Genomic DNA, 20009 nt, shown 5'->3' with positions numbered 1-20009 from the left:
TTGGAAAGTTTATGATATAATTTCAAAAAATTAAATTTAGAAATATTATCTTAATTTGGAAATTATCATTTCTGAAATTTTAAGAAATATTCTATTTTTGAAAAATTTCTTAATTTATTAGGTAATACAAAATATAGAAAGATTTTGATTTTTTAAAAAAAAAATCTAGATTTGAGATATTTTAAATTAAATTATAGAATTAATATTTTATAAAAATTTTATATTTATTAAAATATTTCATTTTTAGAAAGTTTCCTAAATTGTTAGGAAATACCAAATTTGAAAAGATTTAAAAAAATCATAAAAAATTCAGATTTGAGATATTCTAAATTAAATTATAGAACTAATATTTTCTGAAATTTTTATATTTATTTAAATATTCTATTTTTGGAAAATTTCCTAAATTGTGAGAAAATACCAAATTTGGAAAGATTTAAAAATAACAAAAAATACATATTCGAATTATTCTGTAATAAATTAAGAAATATTAATTAATTATTTTTTAAATGGTTAGGAAATTAATTTAGAAATTTATTTACAAAATAATTAAAGATTCTTAATTTATAGAAAGATTCTAGATGAGATATGTTAATTAAATTTGGAAATTGATTTCCTAATTTGATTAGATAAATCTTTATTTATTAAAATCAGATTTATAACATATTTTTATTTCCAAAATATAATTTAAATTTATGCTATGAACATACCATACTGTATGTCATGTAGATGCATTAATTATGACATGATTAGATTTTGTCATACGTGTGATGTGATTAGATCTCACTATATGTATGATGTGTCATGCTATGTCATGCGTGTGATGTGTCATGTCATCATTTATGTCATGCGTGTGACATGTCATGTCATCATTTATGTCATGTGTGTAATGTCATGTAGATAGAATTTTGCATGATATAGATGAGACCTAAATCCCTTACTCAATATTAAAACCTACACCTTCCGTTAATATGGTAAGAACCAGAGTTTAAGTTCTTGTTTCAATTGTTGGCCAATGTCAAGCTCAACTTGAAATTAAACATGTTCAAACCATAGAGATGCAATCTTATGATTAACGGGTTGGTTTTAAACTTGAAGCATTGATTTGTTGTGCAAAAGCCATGATCATTGTGGATAGAGGTGAAGTTGGGTGATGTACATTTGATATATATTTGTTAATGTGTTAACAACCCGATGTTTATGCGAAGATCAATTTGGTTGCTATCATAATGTGATAGTCGCATATAAGTGATATGCAATCGGTAAATATGTTATTTACCGCTATAGCTAAGAATGACTTGTTGGTCAAAGTCAAGGTTATTCTTATCTATGGTGGATATCAACCCATTTGGAGAAAACCTACCATCTCCCAAATTCAAAATAAGGGTATTTAAATTTGATAAATAAGAGAGATTTTATGTAAATTATTTACATAAATATAATCATGTCTCTCATACATTCTCATTTTTATATTTTAAGGCTAATCATTTAATTATGACTTCTGTTAATCTGCGTTCGATTTTGGACTCGAAAAAACTAACTGGGCCGAACTTCTTGGACTGGTTTCGAAATTTGAGAATTGTTCTCAAAGATGAGAAGCTAGCTTATGTCCTTGATCAGCCTCTTCCCACCAGTCTTATTGCTGATGCAACCGTGGACCAACTATTGGCCCTTCAGAAACATAAGGATGTACTTGCTAGTTGCATCATGCTAGCCACTATGACTCCTGAATTATAGAATCAACATAAGCATTTGGATGCTTATGATATTGTCTATTATCTTCATGAGCTATTTGATGAGCTAGCTAGATCTGAAAGGTTCGAGGTCTCCAAGCTTCTCTTTTGCTCAAAGATGTAGGAGGATTCATCTATAGTACAATACGTATTAAAGATGAACGACTGCATAGAACGTTTAGCATCACTCAATTTTACGATGGATCATGAGTTAAGTATTAACTTAATTCTACATAGTTTATCGAAAAGTCATTCACAATTTGTGATGAACTATCGGATGAACAATTTGGAATCGACCATCCTTGAGATGATAAATATGCTCAAGATTGTGGAACCTTCTATTAAGGGTGAACAGAAAACTGTGATGTTAGTTGACTCCTCCAGGAAAGGTTTTAAGAGAAAGCCAAAACATCAGGCTAAAGGGAAGAGTAAAAAGGCCAAGACAGTAGAGCCGACATAAAAGGGTTCATACCATCATTGTGGCAGGATGGTGTTGGAATGTATACTAAAAGCCTAGCTTTTTGTATAAACATTTACTTAGAAATAAGAATCATATTGGTCAAATATCTATATTTATAAGCTAAGTGTAGTTGTTCAATTAATTTATATTGTAGATAACATGGTGTGTGGTGTCACATACAGAAGATCATGTTATCATTTCTTTATAAATTATAAACAGTTGCTCACGACTAAGATCAATAGGAGCAAACCATTGGAATAGTCGTAGTGTAGTTTGGTATTAGTTTATCTTGATTATAAAATTACACTAGTGGATTCAGAGTGTATTGAGCTGGACCATTTAAGGTAAGTTCTTTTTATACTGACTGAATAAAAGAACAAGACCTTTGTTATTATGGAAGTGTGTGCTCTTAATCATGATATAATAACAAGCATAAATACTTAATATTCATTTCTTTGATTTATCAAAGGGTGCGATTTAGTTTGATAAATCAATAGGCCCGATAAGTTAGGAAATGATATTATTTATATGGTGTGTTGTTGATTATAGAATGAAACTGTGTCCTAGTAATCTAGGTTGATAATGTCCCCAAGAGGAGCTCATAAGGATTGTCATGTTAATCCTTGCAGGTGAACTTAGTCCAACATGACAATAAGGTTGAGTGGTACTATTCTTGGAATTAGATATTAATTAAATGAGTTGTCAGTAACTCATTTAATTAGTGGACATTCGATATCTTAAACACAGGGAGACTTACGCACTCATGATAAGAAGGAGCCCATATAGTAATATGGGATTGGTGCGGTAGTTCAATAATAACTCTTTAGTGGAATGAGTTATTATTGATGAACTCGAGTTGGGTGTTCAGGGCAAACATGGGAAGCTCAAGTTCATCGGGAGACCAAAACCAATTCCCCCTCTCAGTTCCTGTCGTAGCCTCTTATTTATAAAGTATTATACCCACCTATACCCACCTTAAGGTGGTCGGCCAAGCCTAGCTTGGAGCCCAAGCTAGGGCCGGCCAAACCAAGGTGAGTTGGTTTCAAGAGGTGGCCGGCCCTAGCTTGAACGCAAGCTTAGGTGGCCGACCACAACACAATAAAAGGATTTTAATTTTTAAAATCTTTTCTTATGTGGAAGTCATGGTTTTAAAAGAGAGTTTAAAATTTAAATATTTCCTTTTATAGTTTTCTACAAAAGATTAAGAGAAAGGTTTGATATCTTTCCTTATTTATAGTTAAAAGAAAGATTTTAATTTTTGATAAAACTTTCCTTTTATGTAACTATCCTCATGATTTTAAAAGAGAGTTTTAAAATTAAATCTTTCCTTTTATAGTTTCTACAAAAAATTAAGAGAAAAGATTTGATATCTTTCCTTATTTGTAGATTGAAAGAAAGATTTTAATTTTGAGAAAACTTTTTTTTTGTAATCATCCACATGTTTAAATAGAGAGATTTTAATTTATAAAAATTTCCTTTTATAACCAACCATGAAGGGAATTTTTAAAGAGAAGTTTTATTTTTAAAATTTTCAGAAATAAATTAGGAAGTTTTAATTTTGTAATTAAAACTTTCCTTGTTTGGAGGGAATAAGGTGGTCGGCCATTAGAGGTTTGATAAGGAAATTTTAATTAAATTTTCCTTCTTAAACATTGGCAAGGAATATAAGGAAATTTTATTTACAAAACTTTCCTTATTTGTCAAGACCAAGGAATATAAATGAGAGGGTAGAGGTGCCTCACCTCATAACACATAATCTAGTATTCTTCTCTTCTATTCCTTGGTGGTGTGGCCGTCCCTTCATCTTTTCTCCTTCTCCTATTCTTTTTCCTTTGTGACCGGTGGCATCTTCATCTCAAGGAGCTTGGTGGTGGCTAGTTGGTGGCAAAAGTTCTTAGCATCCGAGATAAGAACTCGGTTGGAAGAAGGAGAGATAGGAGGCTTTGTTTCTTAGCATCCCTTGGAGCTTGGTTGGTGGCAAAAGTTCTTCATCTCTAGAAGACTCTTAGTGGCCAAAACTTGTAAGAAGAAGAAGGAAGCTTGGGTGGATTCTTGTCTCGGTAGATCATCGCCCACACGACATCCGAGATAAGAAGAGGAATACGACAGAAGATCGTGAGGTCTATAAGTTATAAAAGGTATAGCTAGTTATTAGTTTCCGCATCATAACTAGTTCATCCTTTTATTTAGATCTTGAAATACCAAACACAAGAGGCTAATGAATATAAGTTATCGAATTTATGTTTTTGATTTTGTGTTTCTTTTGTTTTTCGAACTTGTGATTCAATTGTTCTTTTTGGTTAAACCTAGGGTTACTATAAGGAAATTAAATATTGAATTTCATTGAAAGGCTTTGTCTAGGAAGTGGTGGATGCTCCCATACCCAAGAAGGCCTAGTGTCTCGTCATGTTTAACCTGGAAGACGATCTCTGAAATTAATATTTAATTGAATTTGTAATATGGGTGGATTTGGATCAATAATGTTAAGCATCATTTGCGATCCAAGTCTTAACCACTAAGAACAGATAAGTTAAATTTGGAATCAATAATGTTAAGTTCTGTTTGTGATTACAAATTTAATTTCTAAAGAACACAATAGGTTGTTAGGAGTGGTTCATGACTTGTACAAAATTTTTGTGCAGGGGAACTGATACGATATTCCGAGTAGCAACCAATAGATGGAACACTGGTGAAGAAACTGTAAGATCTATCTTGAGTCTGTGAAGAAGAATAAGACATTCGATGCCCTATCATCTTCAGGTATTTTTTTTATTGATTGTCATGCTATTTCCTCAGACACTTAGATATTGGATACTGGGTGTGACTCACATATATATAATAACATACAGGGGCTAAGGAATAGCAGAAGACTCGTCAAGGGAGAAATAAATTTGCGAGTTGGGAATAGAGCAAAGGTTGCTGCAGTCGCCATCAGAATATACTTGTTAAAGCTTCCTAGGGGACTTGTCATAGAACTAGATAATTATTATTTTGTTTCAGCATTAATAAAGAACATTGTTTCTATTTCTTGCTTAAATAGAAAGGGTTTCTATTTAACTTTTAGCAACAATTGTTGTTATATAATCTTAAATGGTGTTCTTTATGGCACAAAACTTTATGTAATTACAATTATGCGTTAGATATATCTAGTGACGTACTCAATATCGAAAAGAGAAATAAACACGCTCGAATAGATAATCAATTAACCTCTTACTCGTGGCATTGTCGCCTTGGCCATATAAGAAAGAAACACATGTCTGAATTGCAAAAGATTGTAGTTCTCGAATCAATTGAATTAGATACATTTGATACATGTGATTCATGTTTAAAAGGCAAGATGACAAAGTTACCTTTTTCTTGAAAAGGTGAACGAGTTGATGAGTTACTTGGGCTCGTACATACTAATGTATGTGGACCAATGACAACTCATGTATTAGGAGGTTATAGCTACTTCATTACTTTCATTAATGATCACTCTCGTTATGGGTATGTGTATCTAATGAAACACAAGTCTGAAGCATTTGAAAAGTTTAGAGAATTTAGAAGTGAAATAGAGAAACAACTTGGTAAAAATATTAAGATACTTCGATCTGATCGAGGTGGTGAATATTTAAGCCAAGAGTTTCTAGACTATCTAAGGGACAATGGTATATTGTCTGAATAGACTCCGTCTTATACACCACAACATAATGGTGTATTGGAAAGACGTAATTGAACCTTATTAGATATGGTTAGATCAATGATGGATCGTGCAGATCTTCCCAAGACCTTTTGGGGTTATGCACTCATGACAGTTGTTTACTTGCTAAACAGATTCCTGACGAAGACAATCTCAACTACTCCATATGAGGTATGGACTAGTAAGAAACCCATCATACCTTATTTGAAGATATGGGGATGTCCTACTTATGTGAAGAGGACTATATCAGACAAGTTGGACGCTAAGTTTGATAAGTGTTTATTAATTGGATACCCTAAGGAAACTAAGGGTTACCAATTCTATCACCCTTTGGAACAAAAGTGTCTGTTTCAAGGCATGCTATCTTCTTAGAGAAAGAATTTCTCTTATAGGAACCATAACCGATTATAACACAATCTCTGTTAGAGTGTATACTAAAAACCGAGCTTTTGTAAACATTTATTTTTGAAATAAAAGAATCACATTGGTCAAATATCTACATTTTATTTGAAAAGTGTAGTTATTCAATTAATTTATATTGTAGATAACATGGTGTGTGGTGTCACACACAGAAGATCATGTTATCAGTTCTTTATAAATTATAAACAGTTGCTCACGACTAAGATGGAAAGGAACAAACCATTGGAATAGTCGTAGTGTAATTAGGTGTTAGTTTATCTTGACTAATAAATTACACTAGTACACTCTAAGTGTATTGAGTAGGACCATTTTAGGTAAGTTCTTTTTATATGACTTAATAAAAGAACTAGACCTTAGTTATTATGGAAGTGTATGCTCTTAATCCTAATATAATAACAAACACATATATTTAGTATTTATTTCTTTAACTTATCAAAAGGTGAGATTTAGCATGATAAATCAATAGGCCCGATAAGTTGGGAAATGATATTACTTATAGTATGTGTTGTTGATTATAGAAGGAAACTGTGTCCTAGTAATCTAGGTTGAGAATGTCCCCAAGAGGAGCTCATAAAAATTGTCATGTTAAACCCTACAGGTGGACTTAGTCCGATATGACAATGAGATTGAGTGGTACTACTCTTGGACTTAGATATTAATTAAGTAAGTTGTCAGTAACTTACTTAATTAGTGGATATTCGTTATCTTAAACACAGGGAGACTAACACACTCATGATAAGAAGGAGCCCATAAATGTAATTTGGGATTGGTGCAGTAGTGCAACAATAACTCTCTAGTGGAATGAGTTATTGTTGATGAACTTGAGTTGTGTGTTCAGGGTGAACACGGGATACTCAAGCTCATCGGAAGGCCAAAACCAATTTCTCCTCTAGGTCCCTGTCGTAGCCTCATTAAAGCCTCAAGTCCATCCAAATATAAGCCCATCTTGGTGCCCAAGAAGGGGGCCGGTCCAATGCTTAGTGACCAAGCAAGGGCCGACCACATCCTCCTCTATAGGGGCCGACCCTTTTGCTTAGTGACCAAGCAAGTAGGGGTCAGCCATGATTAATTCAAATAGGAGGGGTGTTTTGAATTTTTTAAATATTCTCTTTGTAGAAAACTACAAGTTTTAAAAGAGAGTTTTTAAAATTAAAAACTTTCCTTATTTGAATTAGGCCACATGGTTTAAAAGAAAGTTTAAAAGTTTTTTAAAAACTTTCCTTTTTTAACCATCCTTATGGTTTTAAGGAAAAAGGAAGAGAAGTTTTAAAATTTAAATTTTCTATTTTTGTAACCATGTTAAAAAAGGAAATTTTTAGAAGAGAAGTTTTAAATTTTAAAACATGGTTTTAATTTTTTAAAACTTTCCTTTTTTAACTTCCATTTTAGGAAATTAAAAGAGAGCTTGTAAAATTTTATAAGAGGTTTTTTTCTTGACTTATAAAATTTTTACAAAATTATTATTTCTTTCCTATTGGGGCCGGCCACCCTTGCTTGGTGCCCAAGCAAGGGGCCGGCTAAATAAAACCAATCAATGATTGGTGATTGAATCAATCAAGAGGAAAGAAAAGGAAAAATAAAAAGGAAAAAGGAAAAACAAGAGGAAGATTTTAATTTTTGTAAAAAGTCTTTCTTTATTTGCCTTGGGCAAGTAATATAAAAGAAGGGGAGGGAAGACCTCATGAGACAACAATTCTTATTCTCTTGTTGGTGATCTCTTTGGTGGTCGACCCTCTCTCCCTCTCTTCTCCCTTTGCTCTCTTTTGCTCCTTGGTGGTGGTGGCCGAATACTAGAAGGAGGAGAAGCTCTTTTGGGTGGTGTTCATCTTGGAGGATCGTCGCCCACACGACGTCCAAGGCGAGACGAGGAATATTGCAGAAGATCTTGAGGTCATTAGCTTGCAAAGAAAAGGTATAACTAGTAATTTTCTTCCACATCATGCTAGTTATTTTTCTTTGTTAGAATTCCAAACACAAGAGGCATTAGATTATAGTTTTTCAGATTTGTTATTCGAGTTTGTGTTTTTTTGTTTTTCGAATTTGTGATTCGATTGTTCCTTTTGGTTAAACCTAGAGTTATATAAGGAAATTAAATATTAGCTTTTCTTAAAAGGCTTTGTCTAGGTGGTGGTGGATGCTCCCATACCAAAGAAGGTCATGTGTCTCACCATGCAGTCCTGGAAGCCAATTTTAGAAATTAATATTTAATTGAATTTATAACATAGATGGATTTGGATCAATAGTGTTAAGTTCCGCTTGCGATCCAAGTCTAAACCATTAAGAACAGATAAGTTAAATTTGGACTCAATAATGTTAAATTCTGTTTACGGTTCCTAATTTAACTTCTAAAGAACACAATAGGTTATCTAGGAAAGGTTCGACACTTGTACAAAATTTTTGTACAGTGGAACCGGTACGATCTTCCTAGGATTAACCAACAATCTCCTCATAGTTCAGGTAGGACACGTAATATTCCTGAGAGATATTGATCTATTGTAAAAGAATCAAATGATGTGTTACTTACTGAGAATGAGAAACCTACTGATTATGAAGAGGCTCTGAATAGTTCAGAAAAGGACAAGTGGCTTACAACCATGAAGTTGAAAATGGATTCCATGTACGAAAACCAAGTTTGGAATTTGGTGAACCCACCAAAAGGCATTACGCCTATAGGGTGCAAATGAGTTTTCAAGAAGAAAATCGACATAGATGATAATATTATTACCTAGAAGCCAAGGTTGGTGGCAAAAGGTTATCGTTAAAGGCAAGACATTAGCTATGACGAAACTTTCTCACCAGTGGTCATGCTTAAATCCATTCGGATACTCTTGGCTATATCAGCTCATCATGATTATGAGATATGAAAAATGGATGTGAAAACAACTTTCCTTAATAGAAATCTGCTCGAGGATGTGTATATGACACAACCCGAAGGTTTCACATCTGTCAACAATAATAAAATATGCAAGCTTCAGCGGTCCATTTATGGACTAAAGCAAATGTCCAGGAGTTGGAATATCCATTTTGATAAGGTGATCAAACAGTTTGATTTCTCACAAAATCCATATGAACCTTGTGTGTATCAAAAGGTTAGTGGGAGTGTAGTCATATTTCTAATATTATATATTGATGACATATTACTTATAGGAAACGATGTGTCAGTTCTACAATCAGTTAAAGTTTGATTGTTCAATACGTTCTCCATGAAAGATATGGGAGAAGCAACTTATGTTAGGATCCTTGGTGGCCGGCTAGAGGGGGGGGGGGGTGAATAGCCCCTGCACAAATCAAGTAAACAAAAAAACATTTCTTGGATTTACAGCTTTATAAATCAAACACTTGCATAAGTATAATAAAGAAACTAAAAGACAGAGGCACACGGGTTTTCTTGATTACAACTGGGGAGGTTGTTAATCTAAGGAAGTAAAGTGCACTAATTTATCCTTCAGCGAAGAAGCCTCTTTACAGTAATGAAAGCACAGAAACGATGAAGCTAAATAGAAATGAAAGTGTCTACAAGTGTTGCTTGATTATTTCTTGTTCTCATTAGCTTTTGGGAGCAGGGCTACTTATATAGCTTTGCTCGGGGCGCTTCCAGGCATCTGAAATGGGATAGAAATCTATCCCCAACGCAACAGTCAAATGCCACGTTGACATGGATGAAATTTGGGTTATGGGCGCCCCGAACTAGTCCACTCCGGGCGCCCCGGAGCAGGTCGGGGCACCCCGGGCATCAGAAGGCAGCCTTTTGCTAACTTTTGGTCCGGGCCTCCTTCTTCGGTTCTGCTTGCCTTAGTTCGGGTCTTCCGCTCTGGCTACGCTCAGTTGGGTGATTTCAGCCATCCGGAATAGAGCTCACCCAAACCCAACTTCTGGCCTTCTCATCGAGCAATCTTTCGCTCCAGCTTCTCGTCCCTCGAAATCGTCACATGCTTTATTCTCGTCCGCTAGCGTACTCTTCCACAACTTTTTGTCCCTCGGACACATCGAACCCGTCGTCTCTCTCCTGTGTTGACCTTCTCGCTAGCTACATCTTTTGCTCCTCGAGCAATCTTCCACTCCTGGCTTCTCGTCTGTCCCTCGAAAACACCGAACGCTCCCTTCTCATCCGCTAGTGCACTCTTCCGCAACACCTCGCCCCTCAGATGCATCGAGCCCGTTAGCTCTCTCCCGTGTTGTCCTTCTCGCTAGCTACGTCTTTCTCTCGACTTCCTATGCTCCTAAGTTCCTGCACACTTAGACATAGGGTTAAAAACAACATGACCTAACCTAACTTGTTTGATCATATCAAAATTACCTTGGGGTACCAACAATCTCCCCCTTTTTGATGTGAGCAACCCAAGTTAAGTTAGGGTAAACTAGCATAAAGTAAAAGCAATAAATTTGTAATTAAAGTGAAAAAGTTTAAACTACCTCCCCCTAGACTTAATCTTCCATTCTCCCCCTTTGATCACATAAAAAAAATGGGATACTTCAAAAGTCTAAGGGTAACTTGTCAAGAATTTTAAGTCGTTTAATAAACAAAATTCTGAATTTATAAGGTTAAAATGACTTAGAAAATTTGGTGAATCTTAAACACAAGTCTAAGAAAAAAAATCGAAATTGAAACCCTTAAAACAATTTTGGAAATCTTGAAATATTTTCTTAAAAATGTATAAAGCATGCATTTTGACAAAAGAAAATACATTTTCAAGATTTCTAATTTAAAAATTCTTAAAAAATTATATTTAGATAAATAACTCAAAAAATTTTCAGAAAAGTTTTCTTAGTTAGCAGAGATAACTCTTGAAAATTTTGAATAACAAAATTCAAATATTGAGATTTTTCTATAGATGATTATTGAATTCCTCTTTCTAAAAAACTTAGGATTAAATTAATTTCGAATAATAATTAAACTCAAAAGGAATTTTATAGTTTTTTAAAAAATTCAATTGCAAAAAAATACAAGCATAATCTTGGAATCCAAAATAGATTCCTTTTTACCGGATTAACAAGAAAATCTTTAGGTTTTTGACAATTTTCTAATTTTTCCATTGTGATATTTAAATTTTCATTTTAGTCTATAATAATTTATAAAATTCAAAGTAGAGAATTTTGAATATGCAGAAAATTTTAAAGTTTGTGTATGTTCCTTTAACATTTCATTTTTTATTTTTAGTTTGTTGAAATCCTCTAATTGACAAGCTATTGCTAGAGTTCCTTTTAACTCATTATTCTCTATTAATAATTTTTTATTTTCTATTTCTAATTTACAAGAATTTTTCTACAACATTTTTATCAAATTAATCAATTAGTCAGGAGGTAGAGACCGTACCTGACTTACCTTATCGACTTCTGATGCTCCCCCTGTGGAGCTGCTTTTTTCCGACGTTGCTCCCCCTTCATTGATGCTCTCAATACTCATTCCTGAAGAACTTTCTTTATCTTTAGGTAGGTACTCAGCTATGAGAGCTGTTTTGGTAATTTCCTCATTTTCTGCTTCTAATAACGACTCGGAGTTCATCGAGAAGTTAGATTCGACTACTTTTGGTTCTTCATAGAGCTTTAAGAACTTTTCCCAAAGTTCTTTTGCATTCTCATAATTGTAGATTCTGTTGACATCCTGGGCAGGCAGAATGCTCAGAAGGTGGAACTCAGCCTTACCGTTAGCCATGAAGTCGTTGCGTTGCATTTCAGTCCATCAATGCTTCTCAATTTCTTTTCCTTCTTTGCTTTTGGGCATATCAAAACCATACTTAATTGTTAGTGAAATATTAAAATTGATTTTAAAATATACCTCCATCCGACGTTTCCAAAAAGCGAACTCCCCCTCAAATACTAGTGGGTAGATGCTCGGTCCGACCATCTCGTGTGCTTCATTCGACAGTTAGTCCTCCTGAAGCATCCTGACTCTGATACCACTTGTTAGAACCCTTAGCGGCCAGATTGGGGGGGGGGGGGGGGGGAATAGCCCCTGCACAAATCAAGCAAACAAAAAAATCTTTCTCAGATTTACAACTTTATAAATCAAACACTTGCATAAGTATAATAAAGAAACTAAAAGACAGAGGCACATGAGTTTTCTTGATTACAACTGGGGAGGTTGTTAATCCAAGGAAGTAAAGCGCACTAATTTCTCCTTCAGGCGGAGAAGCCTCTTTACAGTAATGAAAGCACAGAAATGATGAAGCTAAACAGAAATGAAAGTGTCTACAAGTGTTGCTTGATTATTTCTTGTTCTCATTAGCTTCTGGGAGTAGGGCTACTTATATAGCCCTGCCCGGGGCGCCTGGAAGCGTTCCAGGCGCCTGAAATGGGATAGAAATCTATTCCCAACGCAATGGTCAAACGCCACATTGATATGGATGAAATTCATATTTCGAGCGCTCAGAATGGTTCCGGGCGCCTCGGACCGGTCGGGCGCCCCGACCTGCTCTGGGTGGCTCGGGCTTGTCCGGGCGCCCCGGGCATCAGAAGTCAGCCTTTTGCTGACTTTTGGTCCAAGCATCCTTCTTTAGTTCCACTCGTCTCGGTCTGGGTCTTCCGTTCCGGCTTCCTGCCTCTCATCGAGCAATCTTCCGCTCCAGCTTCTCGTCCCTCAGAATCGTCGCGTTCTTCCTTCTCGTCTGCCAACATACTCTTCCACAGCTTTTCGTCCCTTAGACGCACCGAGCCCGTCGACTCTCTCCCATGCTGACCTTCTCGCTAGCTGCGTCTTTTGCTCCTCGAGCAATCTTCCTGTCCTGGCTTCTCGTCCCTCGGAAACACCGCCCGCTCCCTTCTCGTCCGTAGGTGTACTCTTCCACAGCACCTCGTCCTTTAGACGCACCGAGCCTGTCGGCTCTCTCTCGTGTTGTCCTTCTTGCTAGCTATGTCTTTTGCTCGACTTCTTGTGCTCATAAGTTCATGCACACTTAAACACAGGATTAAACACAACAGCACCTAACCTAACTTATTTGATCACATCAAAACTACCTTGGGTACCAACAACTTACATCCTCGAGATGAAAATCTATAGAGATAGATCGAGAAGGTTGCTTCATCTTTCACAGTCGATATATATAGACAGAGTGCTTAAATGGTTTAGCATGTCTGAATCCAAGAAAAGTTTCATACCTGTGAGGCATGGAATTCAACTTTCAAAGTTTATGTGCCCACACACAGAAGACGAGAGGATTTGTATGGATAAGATACCTTATGCATCCACAATAAAATCTATCATGTATGATATGTTATGTACAAGACTCGATGTATCATATGCTCTGAGTGTTATGAGCAGATACTAGTCTGATCTAGGAATGGATCATTGGGTGTCTGTCAAGATGATCTTTAAGTACTTAAGAAGAACTAAGGATATGTTCTTAATTTATGGAGATGGTGATATGACCATACGCGGATATACAGATGCTAGTTTCTATACAGACAAGGATGACTTTAAATCCCAATCTAGATTTATATTTATATTAAATGGAGGCATAGTTAGTTAGAAAAGTTCCAAGCAAGACACTGTTATAGATTCTACCTGTGAGGCGGAATACATTTTATCCTGTCCGAACTGTGAATCAACGGACGCTGGTCATGTGGCGCTCTCCGAACTGCTGACGTGGATCTCCGACCGGTCGTACGGACCTCCGGTGAACCTGCAAAGAAGTCGGGCCGGGAAGGGATTCCTGACGACGACCCTCTGAGGCTCAAGTCAGGCAAGTGGACAACAAAGAAGTGGCTCTCAAACTCAGAGAATGTGTACCTCCGGCGAAGTGTGAGGCTCCTTATATAGAGCTGTGAAGAGGTTCGCGCACACATATCGAGGTGAATACGTGTCCTCAGCCCATACCTCAGTATGGGCTTGTCAGAAGAGCTTACCTGACACCATACTGCTACAGTCCGAGCACATCTTTGATGGGACAGCGGAACTCTCTGTCGTAAGATCCTGCGTATGGCCTAATCGTCGAACATACTCGCTGTCAGAAGATGTTCCTTTGTCCTTTTGTCTATTCTTACCCCATGCCGAGCGTCCGGCCGGTCGGCAGTCCCCTCACGTCCGGCCAGTCGTATGTGCTGGTCCACTCGGGAGATTCCCGGTCGTGTGCTCTGTGGACTGTTCGCAGTATACTACTTTATACCTTCGGCCGAGCGGGCGCTCCTATCGGCCCGACGACCCTGTTCCCCATGAGCGTCGGAGACCCGACTCCTCGTTGGGTTGTTTGTGATTCCGCTGAGACCCCCATTCGGCCGACCGGTCTCCACTTCTCCGGTCGGCCGTGTGACCCTTTGACTTCCACGTGGCGTTGACTTCCCTCAGAGAGGGGTCCCTGTTCTTACCGTCGGATCACTTGCCTCCCCTTCAAGTCTAGTCAAAGGAGGCGATTAGTCCGACTGACTGGATGATTGTTTCGCCGAGCGGCTCATCCAAGAAACCATCCTCCGCTCGGCCTAGGTGGTGCTAACTACGGCCTCAGTCAACGCCACCATCCCTCGGATCTCCTCGGAATTCATGCCAATCTCCGTCATTAAGGCCAAGCACGCACTCTGTGCCTCGATAAGGCACTTATTAAATGCTCTCCCGTGGTGGAATGCCACGTGGCATTGCTGACATCATCGTACGGCGGCGGCGTCGCAGGCGACGAGATCGAGGCGATTTGAAATGGACGGCCCGATGCATGCTTCGATTCTTGTGACCTGCATCCAACGGTGGAGGCCGCTCGGGCTCAACCCTATAAAGCCTTCGTTTTCCTCCCTTCGCCTCACATCTGCTGTCGCGTGCTTACCGCTGCTTCTCACTTTCCAGATTTCCGGCGATCTTGCACTTCTGTTTTCGGCGATCTCCAGTGCGCTTTCCTCGATCCCCCTCTTCGTTGTAAGGTTCTCCTTCTTTCCCTCTTTGGTTCTTGTGTTTTCTTTGCCTTTATTTCCCGAGTTTCGATCCTCGGGGTATCGTTTCGTTTGCTGTCTGCTTTCTTCTACCCTCTACCCTTTTTCGCCTTTTTTTGGTTTCGTCCGCTCGGCCAATGGCTAGCTCCTCCCAACCTCTAGACCAAGCCCTCGGCCCATGGTATACAACCATGGAGTCACGCTTCGATCGGCGCGACGCCGATATTTTGATGGAAAATTTTGACATCCCTTCTGACTTCGAAATCATCTTACCCACTTCCTCCACTCGGTCACACAAACTGCCGCGCGGAGCCTTTTGTGTTTTTCGCGACCAGTTCACAGCCGGTCTGTGATTTCCCCTTCATCCCTTCATCGTTGAAGTCTGCAATTTTTTCGGCATTCCGCTCGGAAGCCTAGTCCCCAATACTTTCCGCCTCTTATGCGGCGACTTTGTCCTGTTCAAAATCCACCACATCCCCCTCCGACCGGAGGTTTTTTATTATTTCTATTACCCTAAACAGTCCGAGATGGGCACATATATGTTCCAGGCTCGGCCCGATTTAGTTTTCTTCAATAAACTTTCTTCTTCCAATAAGCATTGGAAAGAATTCTACTTCTACCTTCGTATGCCCGAGCGGGCCCCCTTCATAACGAAATGGCAGATCGGAGCACCAACCTCACCAGAGCTCAAAAGGTTCAAAACCCGACCGGACTATCTTCATGCCGCCAACATGCTGGCCGGTCTGAGGTTTGACATCAATAAATTCCTTCCTGAGGGGGTGATGTATATATTCGGTCTAAGTCCGATTAGGACCCCCCTTCCGAGCGGCTTCGGTAAGAATTTTACTTTGTGCCTTCGCCTTAATTGCTAACTGATTTTCTTCTTTTTCCTTTACAGCGAACATTGTCATGGAGTCGGTGATGGCTGGAATTTTGAAGAGGAAGGCGGCGGCGCTCGAGGCCGCAGCGACCAAAGAAATGGAGACGCTCGGCATCCAGCCGGTCGGCTCCAATGAGGGAGAGAGCGAGACCCATGCTGGGGAATCGGCCGCTCAGGCTTCTCTCCCAGAGCCAGCGGCTGGCGCAACTGCTAGCCGGGAGCCTTCCGCTCGGGAGGAGGGCTCGGCGCAAGAGGAAGAGCGCCCCCTTCGACAAAAGAGACGCCGGGCGGAAACACCACTCCGCTCGGCTACTTCTGCGGTCCATCCATCCGAGCGGGCCACCGCCGCTTCTCGAGGGAAAGCACTAGAGGTGGAGGCGATTTCGTCCGATCGGACGCCCTCCCAACTAGATGCGTCTGCGGACCCCCTTGAGGCCGTTCCGATCAGCGCCCTTTCACCTGCTCCCCGCAAAGTCCATCGTTCAGCGATTTTGTCGCAATTTTTAGCGCCGACCTCCGATCCTTCCCTGGCGTCCGCCCAGACGACTCCCGGTCGACGCCGCACCATCCGGGTCTCCTTGCATCTCCCCACCGAGGAATTAATGCCCGAAGCCGATCGGCCGACAACGCCCGAGCACCTGATCACCATGAAAGGGCCTTTAGCTGAAATGTGGGCCGACGCTCGGGCATGCGTCGCAATGATTCCTCTCAGCAACTTGGCCAATAGCCACATGCAGCAGGCCACTGGGGTAAGTGCTTTTTCTTCCAAATTTTTTATGCATTCTTTCCGATCGGCTACTAACAACTTCGCTCGTGACAGAGGTGGGTGGAGGAGATTGCCGTTTGCAATCGTCTGGCGATGGTGGACGAAGAATTGAGGAGATTGAAAGCTGCAGGAGGTCCACCCGGCTCCCAAGGCCCTTCTTACTCTGAGCTACAGAAAGAGCTCAAGAATGCCCAAAACTTGTTGGCGGTCGAGCAGAAGAAGACGGTCGATCAGGCCCACGCTTTGGCCGAGCTCGAGCGGCAAGTCAAGTCGCTCGACCAAAAAATAAACCTGGCCACCACTCGAAAAAACACGGCCATCTCCGATCTGGAGAAAAAGAATGTCGAGGCTCGGGGATTGGAGCAGAAAGTAAAGGAGTTGATGGAGCAACTGGCCAACGAGAAGATTGCCCGCTTGGATGAGGTGAAGAAGCTCGAAGCCGCTTTGTAAGAACATCAAGCAGCCGCCGAAGCTTCCCGGGCGGCTCTGAAAGAATACCAAGATGCCGAGCCAAGTCGGGTCGCCGCCCTGAGACAGAATTACATCCGCTCGGCCGAATTTTTGGAGAAAGTTTGCGAGCGGATGTACATGGCCTTTGAACTTGCCATGAATGCTACGACAGAATATTTGAAGTCCAAAGGGCAACTTCCCGATTCCGCCGTTATCCCCGCTCAGGACCAGGCAACGCTCCTCAACAACATCCCGAAGGACCTCTACGAGTATCTAGAATAGAAGCTTATATGTAATTCGGTCGCTCGGCCAAAGACTATCCTTTGTTTGTAATTTGGCCGCTCGGCCTTAGTTTCTTCAATATGATATCCTTTTGCTCGCTTTCTCCTTTGCTACTCGATATGAGTGTTGTCCCTCTCGGCTCTTATCACACCTCTTGTGTTTGAAAAGGATTTTTCGCGAAGTATTTTGTGTAGCTTGCTCGCTCGGCTTGTTGGTTGCTACTCGAAAAACCTAATGGTTCCTCTGTACAAAAATTTTGTACAAGATCTGAACCTTTCCTAGCTACCATGTGTTCTTTTAAATTAAACTTGGATCGCCTGCGAAACTTAACACGTTTGATCCCAAGTTTAACTTATATATTCTTTTAGGTTTAGATTTGGATCTCCTGCGGAACTTAACACGTTCAATCCAAATCACCTAGGTCACAAAGTTGATTAAATATTAATTTCCAAATTTAGCTTCCAGGACTGCATGGCGAGGCACATGGCCTTCTTGGATATGGGAGCAACCACCACCGCCTAGACAAAGCCTCTTAAGGAAAGTTAATATTTAATTTCCTTAAATGACTCTAGGTTAACCAAAAAGAATAATCGAAGCACAAGTTCGAAAAGAAAACAAAAGAACACAACATCGAAAACTAATTCGAAATCTAGAATCACATGCCTCTTGTATTTGGTATTTTTACAAAGAAATAAAACTAGTATGATGCGGAAAATAATTACTAGTTATACCTTTCTTTGTGAACTTTCAATGACCTCTTGATCTTCTACCGTATTCCTCTTCTAACCTCAGACATTGTGTGGGCAATGATCTTCCGAGATGAGAACCACCAAGGCACCTTCTTCTTCCTTCCTTCAAGTTCCGGCCAAGCAAAAACTTCCAAAGGATGAAGAGCTTTTTCCACCAACCAAGCTCTAAGGGATGCAAGAAACAAGCCTCCTTTCTCTCCTTTTCTCCAAGCTAGATCCGGCCACTTCTATGTCTCCAAGAGGTGATGAAGTCTTGGCCACAAGAAGGAGAAGAGAGAAGGGGAAGGGAAAACTCTAGGGGCCGGCCACACCTAGGAAGAAAAGAGAGGAAGAAAAAGAATAGAGTCATTCACCATGAAGGCACCTCTACCCCCTCTTTTATAATCCTTGGTCTTGGCAAATAAGGAAATTTAAATAAAAATTTCCTTAATTCCTTTGCCATGAAAAAGAAAAATTATTTTAATTAAAACAATTTTCTTTTTTCAATTACAATGGTCGGTCACCTCTTTCCTCAAAACAAGGAGAGTTTTAATTAAAATAAAAATTAAAACTTCCTAATTTGTTTCCAAAAATTTATAAAAATTTCTCCAATAATTTTAATCCCTTCATGATTGGTTAATAAAAAGAAAATTTTATAAATTAAAATCTTTCTTTTAAACATGTGGATAATTTTCAAAAAGGAAAGTTATCTCTAAAAATTAAAGTCTCCTTTCAATCTACAAATAAGGAAAGATATTAAATCTTTTCTTAATCTTTTGTAGAAACTAATAAAAGAGAATTTTTAATTTTTTAAACTTTCTTTTAAATCATGAACATGATTAAAAGGAAAGTTTTTACCAAAATTAAAATCAACCTTTTAATCTATAAATAAGGAAAGAGATTTAGCTCTTCTCTTAATCTTTTGTAGAATCTTATAAAAGGAAAGATTTAAATTTTAAACTCTCTTTTAAATCATGTTATCCACATAAGAAAAATTTTAAAATTAAAATTCCTTTTTATTTTAATAGGGTCGACCACCTAAGCTTGAGTTCAAGCTAGGGCCGGCCACATGAATTCACCCATGAACCAAGCCATGGCCGGCCCTAGCTTGGTCTCCAAGCTAGCTTGGCTGGCCCTTATAGGATGGGTAAGAAGGTGGGTATAGGTGGGTATAGTACTCTATAATTAAGAGGCTACGATAGGGACCGAGAGGAGGAATTGGTTTTGGTCTCCCGATAAAATTAAGCATCCCGTGTTCGCCCCAAACACACAACTTAATTTTATCAATAATAATTCATTCCACTAAAGAACTATTATTGAACTACCGCACCAATCCCAAATTACATTTTTGGGCTCCTTCTTATTATGAGTGTGTTAGTCTCCCTGTGTTTAAGATGTCGAATGTCCACTAATTAAGTGAGTTACTGACAACTCATTTAATTAATATCTTAGTCCAAGAGTAGTACCACTCAACCTTATCATCGTGTTGGACTAAGTCCACCTACAGGGTTTAACATGACAATCCTTATGAGCTCCTCTTGGGGACATTCTCAACCTAGATTACTAGGACACAGTTTCCTTCTATAATCAACAACACACACTATAAGTGATATCATTTCCCAACTTATCGGGCTTATTGATTTATCGAACTAAATCTCACCCATTGATAAATTAAAGAAATAAATATCAAATATATGTGCTTGTTATTATATTAGGATTAAGAGCACACACTTCCATAATAACTGAGGTCTTTGTTCCTTTATA

This window comes from Zingiber officinale, chromosome 3B (assembly GCF_018446385.1).
Source record: "Zingiber officinale cultivar Zhangliang chromosome 3B, Zo_v1.1, whole genome shotgun sequence".
Lineage (NCBI taxonomy): Eukaryota > Viridiplantae > Streptophyta > Magnoliopsida > Zingiberales > Zingiberaceae > Zingiber > Zingiber officinale.
The sequence above is the reverse complement of the archived record's forward strand: the minus strand, read 5'-3'. Positions refer to the sequence as shown.